The sequence below is a fragment of the Crinia signifera genome, chromosome 19 (genome assembly GCF_055691185.1).
Source record: "Crinia signifera chromosome 19, ASM5569118v1, whole genome shotgun sequence".
Classification (NCBI taxonomy): Eukaryota; Metazoa; Chordata; class Amphibia; order Anura; family Myobatrachidae; genus Crinia; species Crinia signifera.
The window spans coordinates 81,723,832-81,736,052 of record NC_139226.1 but is presented as its reverse complement, the minus strand read 5'-3'; positions in this window follow the sequence as shown (position 1 = coordinate 81,736,052).

Genomic DNA, 12,221 nt, shown 5'->3' with positions numbered 1-12,221 from the left:
TTATAGATCACGGGTGGTTTTCATTCAGAGAACACATAATTTCATTCATAAAACACAGGGTTCTATTCATAGAACACAGGGTTCCATTCATAGAACACAGGGTTCTATTAGTAGAACACAAGGTTTTATTCATAGAACACATGGTTATATTTATAGATCACGGGTGGTTTCCATTCAGAGAACACATAATTTCATTCATAAAACACAGGGTTCTATTCATAGAACACAGGGTTCCATTTATAGAACATAGGGTTCTATTCATAGAACACAAGGTTTTATTCATAGAACAGATGGTTATATTTATAGATCACGGGTGGTTTCCATTCAGAGAACACATGGTTTCATTCATAAAACACAGGGTTCTATTCATAGAACACAGGGTTCCATTCATAGAACACAGGGTTCTATAAATAGAACACAAGGTTTTATTCATAGAACAGATGGTTATATTTATAGATCACGGGTGGTTTCCATTCAGAGAACACATTGTTTCATTCATAAAACACAGGGTTCTATTCATAGAACACAGGGTTCCATTCATAGGACACAGGGTTCTATTAATAGAACACAAGGTTTTATTCATAGAACACATGGTTATATTTATAGATCACGGGTGGTTTCCATTCAGAGAACACATCATTTCATTAATAAAACACAGGGTTCTATTCATAGAACACAGGGTTCCATTTATAGAACACAGGGATCTATTCATAGAACACAAGGGCCCTTATTCTGATCGGTGCGGATATTCCCGCATTCTTACGGAGCGGTCCGTACGCCACGGTGTTTTGCCGCGTGCGGCCATCGTCCGTAGAAACGCCCACGTGTCCTCCGCATTCGGACGGACTCACTCTTTAAGAACAGGGCGTGTTTACGGACGACATACAAACCATGCGTGTGCGGGAGAAACACTCCGATTATGCACGGTATTACAGAGTATGCTCGGGAATACCGCATCCGAACGGGAGCCAAGCGGTGCTACCGCACGTAAGCGGAGTATTTACGCCAAACAACCCACTATTATGTATCTTCTGCAATACATCACATGACCCACTTATTCAATTACCTATCCTCATAAAAAACTTCTTATTTGGAATTGGAATCAATTAGATGCCAATATATCCTTACAAGCATGCCTAACACATGCATTGCACACATTAACCCTTACAGCAATTGAAGCAGCAATGGTTTCAATTAAAGCACTGACAAGCGTCCTATTAGTGAGTAATGAGTAAAGGAGTAGATTCTATTGGGTTCAGGTGTTAATGCTTGTAGTCATTAGGCGGTACGTTCGCCTACCGCATGAACGAGTGGTGTCCGCAAAGCAATAGTACACTTGTGGACACCGCACATTTCTGCCCTTTTTGGTCGCGTGCATTCGGAGTGCTATCCGAATGTACGCCCCCCAACATAAGTGTACTCCCCCGTGTCAGCCCATGTTTCCGCCCCGTTTTGCCCACTTTGAAACTACGCCCATGTGTCATTCCGCATGACGCCCATAATACGCCCATATTTCCCGACTGATTACGGTGCACAGTTTTGTACGGGATTTGCCCGAACAGGTACGGAGTCAATGCGTGGCACATGCGCGTTGCGTTCTCCACGCATGCGCAGACGCCGTAAAGACGCGATCCGAAAGTATGCGGTAAAGTACGCGTCAATCAGAATAAGGGCCAAGGTTTTATTCATAGAACAGATGGTTATATTTATAGATCACGGGTGGTTTCCATTCAGAGAACACATGGTTTCATTCATAAAACACAGGGTTCTATTCATAGAACACAGGGTTCCATTCATAGAACACAGGGTTCTATTAATAGAACACAAGGTTTTATTCATAGAACACATGGTTATATTTATAGATCACGGGAGGTTTCCATTCAGAGAACACATAATTTCATTCATAAAACACAGGGTTCTATTAATAGAACACAGGGTTCCATTCATAGAACACAGGGTTCTATTAATAGAACACAAGGTTTTATTCATAGAACACATGGTTATATTTATAGATCACGGGTGATTTCCATTCAGAGAACACATAATTTCATTCATAAAACACTGGGTTCTATTCATAGAACACAGGGTTCCATTTATAGAACACAGGGCTCTATTCATAGAACACAAGGTTTTATTCATAGAACAGATGGTTATATTTATAGATCACGGGTGGTTTCCATTCAGAGAAAACATAATTTCATTATTAAAACACAGGGTTCTTTTCATAGAACACAGGGTTCCATTTATAGAACACAGGGTTCTATTCATAGAACACAAGGTTTTATTCATAGAACAGATGGTTATATTTATAGATCACGGGTGGTTTCCATTCAGAGAACACATGGTTTCATTCATAAAACACAGGGTTCCATTCATAGAACACAGGGTTCTATTAATAGAACACAGGGTTCTATTAATAGAACACAAGGTTTTATTCATAGAACACATGGTTATATTTATAGATCACGGGAGGTTTCCATTCAGAGAACACATAATTTCATTCATAAAACACAGGGTTCTATTAATAGAACACAGGGTTCCATTCATAGAACACAGGGTTCTATTAATAGAACACAAGGTTTTATTCATAGAACACATGGTTATATTTATAGATCACGGGTAATTTCCATTCAGAGAACACATAATTTCATTCATAAAACACTGGGTTCTATTCATAGAACACAGGGTTCCATTTATAGAACACAGGGCTCTATTCATAGAACACAAGGTTTTATTCATAGAACAGATGGTTATATTTATAGATCACGGGTGGTTTCCATTCAGAGAAAACATAATTTCATTATTAAAACATAGGGTTCTTTTCATAGAACACAGGGTTCCATTTATAGAACACAGGGTTCTATTCATAGAACACAAGGTTTTATTCATAGAACAGATGGTTATATTTATAGATCACGGGTGGTTTCCATTCAGAGAACACATGGTTTCATTCATAAAACACAGGGTTCCATTCATAGAACACAGGGTTCTATTAATAGAACACAACGTTTTATTCATAGAACACATGGATATCTTTATAGATCACGGGGGGTTTCCATTCAGAGAACACATGGTTTCATTCATAAAACACAGGGTTCTATTCATAGAACTTAGGGTTCTATTAATAGAACACAAGGTTTTATTCATAGAACACATGGTTATATTTATAGATCACGGGTGGTTTTTATTGAGAGAACACATAATTTCATTCATAAAAAAACAGGGTTCTATTCATAGAACACAGGGTTACATTCATAGAACACAGGGTTCTATTAATATAACACAAGGTTTTATTCATAGAACACATGGTTATATTTATAGAACACAAGGTTTTATTCATAGAACAGATGGTTATATTTATAGATCACGGGTGGTTTCCATTCAGAGAACACATGGTTTCATTCATAAAACACAGGGTTCCATTCATAGGACACAGGGTTCTATTAATAGAACACAAGGTTTTATTCATAGAACACATGGTTATATTTATAGATCACGGGTGGTTTCCATTCAGAGAACACATAATTTCATTAATAAAACACAGGGTTCTATTCATAAAACACAGGGTTCCATTTATAAAACACAGGGTTCTATTCATAGAACACAAGGTTTTATTCATAGAACAGATGGTTATATTTATAGATCACGGGTGGTTTTCATTCAGAGAACACATGGTTTCATTCATAGGACACAGGGTTCTATTAATAGAACACAAGGTTTTATTCATAGAACACATGGTTATATTTATAATTCACGGGTGGTTTTTATTGAGAGAACACATAATTTCATTCATAAAAAACAGGGTTCTATTCATAGAACACAGGGTTACATTCATAGAACACAGGGTTCTATTAATATAACACAAGGTTTTATTCATAGAACACATGGTTATATTTATAGATCACGGGTGGTTTCCATTCAGAGAACACATAATTTCATTCATAAAACACAGGGTTCTATTCATAGAACACAGGGTTCCATTTAGAGAACACATGGTTCTATTCATAGAACACAAGGTTTTATTCATCGAACAGATGGTTATATTTATAGATCACGGGTGGTTTCCATTCAGAGAACACATGGTTTCATTCATAAAACACAGGGTTCCATTCATAGGACACAGGGTTCTATTAATAGAACACAAGGTTTTATTCATAGAACACATGGTTATATTTATAGATCACGGGTGGTTTCCATTCAGAGAACACATAATTTCATTAATAAAACACAGGGTTCTATTCATAAAACACAGGGTTCCATTTATAAAACACAGGGTTCTATTCATAGAACACAAGGTTTTATTCATAGAACAGATGGTTATATTTATAGATCACGGGTGGTTTCCATTCAGAGAACACATGGTTTCATTCATAAAACACAGGGTTCTATTCATAGAACACAGGGTTCCATTCATAGAACACACGGTTCTTTTAATAGAACACAAGGTTTTATTCATAGAACACATGGTTATATTTATAGATCACGGGTGGTTTTCATTCAGAGAACACATAATTTCATTCATAAAACACAGGGTTCTATTCATAGAACACAGGGTTCCATTCATAGAACACAGGGTTCTATTAATAGAACACAAGGTTTTATTCATAGAACACATGGTTATATTTATAGATCACGGGTGGTTTCCATTCAGAGAACACATAATTTCATTCATAAAACACAGGGTTCTATTCATAGAACACAGGGTTCCATTTATAGAACACAGGGTTCTATTCATAGAACACAAGGTTTTATTCATAGAACAGATGGTTATATTTATAGATCACGGGTGGTTTCCATTCAGAGAACACATGGTTTCATTCATAAAACACAGGGTTCTATTCATAGAACACAGGGTTCCATTCATAGGACACAGGGTTCTATGAATAGAACACAAGGTTTTATTCATAGAACACATGGTTATATTTATAGATCACGGGTGGTTTCCATTCAGAGAACACATAATTTCATTAATAAAACACAGGGTTCTATTCATAAAACACAGGGTTCCATTTATAGAACACAGGGTTCTATTCATAGAACACAAGGTTTTATTCATAGAACAGATGGTTATATTTATAGATCACGGGTGGTTTCCATTCAGAGAACACATGGTTTCATTCATAAAACACAGGGTTCCATTCATAGGACACAGGGTTCTATTAATAGAACACAAGGTTTTATTCATAGAACACATGGTTATATTTATAGATCACGGGTGGTTTCCATTCAGAGAACACATAATTTCATTAATAAAACACAGGGTTCTATTCATAAAACACAGGGTTCCATTTATAAAACACAGGGTTCTATTCATAGAACACAAGGTTTTATTCATAGAACAGATGGTTATATTTATAGATCACGGGTGGTTTCCATTCAGAGAACACATGGTTTCATTCATAAAACACAGGGTTCTATTCATAGAACACAGGGTTCCATTCATAGAACACAGGGTTCTTTTAATAGAACACAAGGTTTTATTCATAGAACACATGGTTATATTTATAGATCACGGGTGGTTTTCATTCAGAGAACACATAATTTCATTCATAAAACACAGGGTTCTATTCATAGAACACAGGGTTCCATTCATAGAACACAGGGTTCTATTAATAGAACACAAGGTTTTATTCATAGAACACATGGTTATATTTATAGATCACGGGTGGTTTCCATTCAGAGAACACATAATTTCATTCATAAAACACAGGGTTCTATTCATAGAACACAGGGTTCCATTTATAGAACACAGGGTTCTATTCATAGAACACAAGGTTTTATTCATAGAACAGATGGTTATATTTATAGATCACGGGTGGTTTCCATTCAGAGAACACATGGTTTCATTCATAAAACACAGGGTTCTATTCATAGAACACAGGGTTCCATTCATAGGACACAGGGTTCTATGAATAGAACACAAGGTTTTATTCATAGAACACATGGTTATATTTATAGATCACGGGTGGTTTCCATTCAGAGAACACATAATTTCATTAATAAAACACAGGGTTCTATTCATAAAACACAGGGTTCCATTTATAGAACACAGGGTTCTATTCATAGAACACAAGGTTTTATTCATAGAACAGATGGTTATATTTATAGATCACGGGTGGTTTCCATTCAGAGAACACATGGTTTCATTCATAAAACACAGGGTTCTATTCATAGAACACAGGGTTCCATTCATAGAACACAGGGTTCTATTAATAGAACACAAGGTTTTATTCATAGAACACATGGTTATATTTATAGATCACGGGTGGTTTTCATTCAGAGAACACATAATTTCATTCATAAAACACAGGGTTCTATTCATAGAACACAGGGTTCCATTCATAGAACACAGGGTTCTATTAGTAGAACACAAGGTTTTATTCATAGAACACATGGTTATATTTATAGATCACGGGTGGTTTCCATTCAGAGAACACATAATTTCATTCATAAAACACAGGGTTCTATTCATAGAACACAGGGTTCCATTTATAGAACATAGGGTTCTATTCATAGAACACAAGGTTTTATTCATAGAACAGATGGTTATATTTATAGATCACGGGTGGTTTCCATTCAGAGAACACATGGTTTCATTCATAAAACACAGGGTTCTATTCATAGAACACAGGGTTCCATTCATAGAACACAGGGTTCTATAAATAGAACACAAGGTTTTATTCATAGAACAGATGGTTATATTTATAGATCACGGGTGGTTTCCATTCAGAGAACACATTGTTTCATTCATAAAACACAGGGTTCTATTCATAGAACACAGGGTTCCATTCATAGGACACAGGGTTCTATTAATAGAACACAAGGTTTTATTCATAGAACACATGGTTATATTTATAGATCACGGGTGGTTTCCATTCAGAGAACACATCATTTCATTAATAAAACACAGGGTTCTATTCATAGAACACAGGGTTCCATTTATAGAACACAGGGATCTATTCATAGAACACAAGGGCCCTTATTCTGATCGGTGCGGATATTCCCGCATTCTTACGGAGCGGTCCGTACGCCACGGTGTTTTGCCGCGTGCGGCCATCGTCCGTAGAAACGCCCACGTGTCCTCCGCATTCGGACGGACTCACTCTTTAAGAACAGGGCGTGTTTACGGACGACATACAAACCATGCGTGTGCGGGAGAAACACTCCGATTATGCACGGTATTACAGAGTATGCTCGGGAATACCGCATCCGAACGGGAGCCAAGCGGTGCTACCGCACGTAAGCGGAGTATTTACGCCAAACAACCCACTATTATGTATCTTCTGCAATACATCACATGACCCACTTATTCAATTACCTATCCTCATAAAAAACTTCTTATTTGGAATTGGAATCAATTAGATGCCAATATATCCTTACAAGCATGCCTAACACATGCATTGCACACATTAACCCTTACAGCAATTGAAGCAGCAATGGTTTCAATTAAAGCACTGACAAGCGTCCTATTAGTGAGTAATGAGTAAAGGAGTAGATTCTATTGGGTTCAGGTGTTAATGCTTGTAGTCATTAGGCGGTACGTTCGCCTACCGCATGAACGAGTGGTGTCCGCAAAGCAATAGTACACTTGTGGACACCGCACATTTCTGCCCTTTTTGGTCGCGTGCATTCGGAGTGCTATCCGAATGTACGCCCCCCAACATAAGTGTACTCCCCCGTGTCCGCCCATGTTTCCGCCCCGTTTTGCCCACTTTGAAACTACGCCCATGTGTCATTCCGCATGACGCCCATAATACGCCCATATTTCCCGACTGATTACGGTGCACAGTTTTGTACGGGATTTGCCCGAACAGGTACGGAGTCAATGCGTGGCACATGCGCGTTGCGTTCTCCACGCATGCGCAGACGCCGTAAAGACGCGATCCGAAAGTATGCGGTAAAGTACGCGTCAATCAGAATAAGGGCCAAGGTTTTATTCATAGAACAGATGGTTATATTTATAGATCACGGGTGGTTTCCATTCAGAGAACACATGGTTTCATTCATAAAACACAGGGTTCTATTCATAGAACACAGGGTTCCATTCATAGAACACAGGGTTCTATTAATAGAACACAAGGTTTTATTCATAGAACACATGGTTATATTTATAGATCACGGGAGGTTTCCATTCAGAGAACACATAATTTCATTCATAAAACACAGGGTTCTATTAATAGAACACAGGGTTCCATTCATAGAACACAGGGTTCTATTAATAGAACACAAGGTTTTATTCATAGAACACATGGTTATATTTATAGATCACGGGTGATTTCCATTCAGAGAACACATAATTTCATTCATAAAACACTGGGTTCTATTCATAGAACACAGGGTTCCATTTATAGAACACAGGGCTCTATTCATAGAACACAAGGTTTTATTCATAGAACAGATGGTTATATTTATAGATCACGGGTGGTTTCCATTCAGAGAAAACATAATTTCATTATTAAAACACAGGGTTCTTTTCATAGAACACAGGGTTCCATTTATAGAACACAGGGTTCTATTCATAGAACACAAGGTTTTATTCATAGAACAGATGGTTATATTTATAGATCACGGGTGGTTTCCATTCAGAGAACACATGGTTTCATTCATAAAACACAGGGTTCCATTCATAGAACACAGGGTTCTATTAATAGAACACAGGGTTCTATTAATAGAACACAAGGTTTTATTCATAGAACACATGGTTATATTTATAGATCACGGGAGGTTTCCATTCAGAGAACACATAATTTCATTCATAAAACACAGGGTTCTATTAATAGAACACAGGGTTCCATTCATAGAACACAGGGTTCTATTAATAGAACACAAGGTTTTATTCATAGAACACATGGTTATATTTATAGATCACGGGTAATTTCCATTCAGAGAACACATAATTTCATTCATAAAACACTGGGTTCTATTCATAGAACACAGGGTTCCATTTATAGAACACAGGGCTCTATTCATAGAACACAAGGTTTTATTCATAGAACAGATGGTTATATTTATAGATCACGGGTGGTTTCCATTCAGAGAAAACATAATTTCATTATTAAAACATAGGGTTCTTTTCATAGAACACAGGGTTCCATTTATAGAACACAGGGTTCTATTCATAGAACACAAGGTTTTATTCATAGAACAGATGGTTATATTTATAGATCACGGGTGGTTTCCATTCAGAGAACACATGGTTTCATTCATAAAACACAGGGTTCCATTCATAGAACACAGGGTTCTATTAATAGAACACAACGTTTTATTCATAGAACACATGGATATCTTTATAGATCACGGGGGGTTTCCATTCAGAGAACACATGGTTTCATTCATAAAACACAGGGTTCTATTCATAGAACTTAGGGTTCTATTAATAGAACACAAGGTTTTATTCATAGAACACATGGTTATATTTATAGATCACGGGTGGTTTTTATTGAGAGAACACATAATTTCATTCATAAAAAAACAGGGTTCTATTCATAGAACACAGGGTTACATTCATAGAACACAGGGTTCTATTAATATAACACAAGGTTTTATTCATAGAACACATGGTTATATTTATAGAACACAAGGTTTTATTCATAGAACAGATGGTTATATTTATAGATCACGGGTGGTTTCCATTCAGAGAACACATGGTTTCATTCATAAAACACAGGGTTCTATTCATAGAACACAGGGTTCCATTCATAGGACACAGGGTTCTATGAATAGAACACAAGGTTTTATTCATAGAACACATGGTTATATTTATAGATCACGGGTGGTTTCCATTCAGAGAACACATAATTTCATTAATAAAACACAGGGTTCTATTCATAAAACACAGGGTTCCATTTATAGAACACAGGGTTCTATTCATAGAACACAAGGTTTTATTCATAGAACAGATGGTTATATTTATAGATCACGGGTGGTTTCCATTCAGAGAACACATGGTTTCATTCATAAAACACAGGGTTCTATTCATAGAACACAGGGTTCCATTCATAGAACACAGGGTTCTATTAATAGAACACAAGGTTTTATTCATAGAACACATGGTTATATTTATAGATCACGGGTGGTTTTCATTCAGAGAACACATAATTTCATTCATAAAACACAGGGTTCTATTCATAGAACACAGGGTTCCATTCATAGAACACAGGGTTCTATTAGTAGAACACAAGGTTTTATTCATAGAACACATGGTTATATTTATAGATCACGGGTGGTTTCCATTCAGAGAACACATAATTTCATTCATAAAACACAGGGTTCTATTCATAGAACACAGGGTTCCATTTATAGAACATAGGGTTCTATTCATAGAACACAAGGTTTTATTCATAGAACAGATGGTTATATTTATAGATCACGGGTGGTTTCCATTCAGAGAACACATGGTTTCATTCATAAAACACAGGGTTCTATTCATAGAACACAGGGTTCCATTCATAGAACACAGGGTTCTATAAATAGAACACAAGGTTTTATTCATAGAACAGATGGTTATATTTATAGATCACGGGTGGTTTCCATTCAGAGAACACATTGTTTCATTCATAAAACACAGGGTTCTATTCATAGAACACAGGGTTCCATTCATAGGACACAGGGTTCTATTAATAGAACACAAGGTTTTATTCATAGAACACATGGTTATATTTATAGATCACGGGTGGTTTCCATTCAGAGAACACATCATTTCATTAATAAAACACAGGGTTCTATTCATAGAACACAGGGTTCCATTTATAGAACACAGGGATCTATTCATAGAACACAAGGGCCCTTATTCTGATCGGTGCGGATATTCCCGCATTCTTACGGAGCGGTCCGTACGCCACGGTGTTTTGCCGCGTGCGGCCATCGTCCGTAGAAACGCCCACGTGTCCTCCGCATTCGGACGGACTCACTCTTTAAGAACAGGGCGTGTTTACGGACGACATACAAACCATGCGTGTGCGGGAGAAACACTCCGATTATGCACGGTATTACAGAGTATGCTCGGGAATACCGCATCCGAACGGGAGCCAAGCGGTGCTACCGCACGTAAGCGGAGTATTTACGCCAAACAACCCACTATTATGTATCTTCTGCAATACATCACATGACCCACTTATTCAATTACCTATCCTCATAAAAAACTTCTTATTTGGAATTGGAATCAATTAGATGCCAATATATCCTTACAAGCATGCCTAACACATGCATTGCACACATTAACCCTTACAGCAATTGAAGCAGCAATGGTTTCAATTAAAGCACTGACAAGCGTCCTATTAGTGAGTAATGAGTAAAGGAGTAGATTCTATTGGGTTCAGGTGTTAATGCTTGTAGTCATTAGGCGGTACGTTCGCCTACCGCATGAACGAGTGGTGTCCGCAAAGCAATAGTACACTTGTGGACACCGCACATTTCTGCCCTTTTTGGTCGCGTGCATTCGGAGTGCTATCCGAATGTACGCCCCCCAACATAAGTGTACTCCCCCGTGTCCGCCCATGTTTCCGCCCCGTTTTGCCCACTTTGAAACTACGCCCATGTGTCATTCCGCATGACGCCCATAATACGCCCATATTTCCCGACTGATTACGGTGCACAGTTTTGTACGGGATTTGCCCGAACAGGTACGGAGTCAATGCGTGGCACATGCGCGTTGCGTTCTCCACGCATGCGCAGACGCCGTAAAGACGCGATCCGAAAGTATGCGGTAAAGTACGCGTCAATCAGAATAAGGGCCAAGGTTTTATTCATAGAACAGATGGTTATATTTATAGATCACGGGTGGTTTCCATTCAGAGAACACATGGTTTCATTCATAAAACACAGGGTTCTATTCATAGAACACAGGGTTCCATTCATAGAACACAGGGTTCTATTAATAGAACACAAGGTTTTATTCATAGAACACATGGTTATATTTATAGATCACGGGAGGTTTCCATTCAGAGAACACATAATTTCATTCATAAAACACAGGGTTCTATTAATAGAACACAGGGTTCCATTCATAGAACACAGGGTTCTATTAATAGAACACAAGGTTTTATTCATAGAACACATGGTTATATTTATAGATCACGGGTGATTTCCATTCAGAGAACACATAATTTCATTCATAAAACACTGGGTTCTATTCATAGAACACAGGGTTCCATTTATAGAACACAGGGCTCTATTCATAGAACACAAGGTTTTATTCATAGAACAGATGGTTATATTTATAG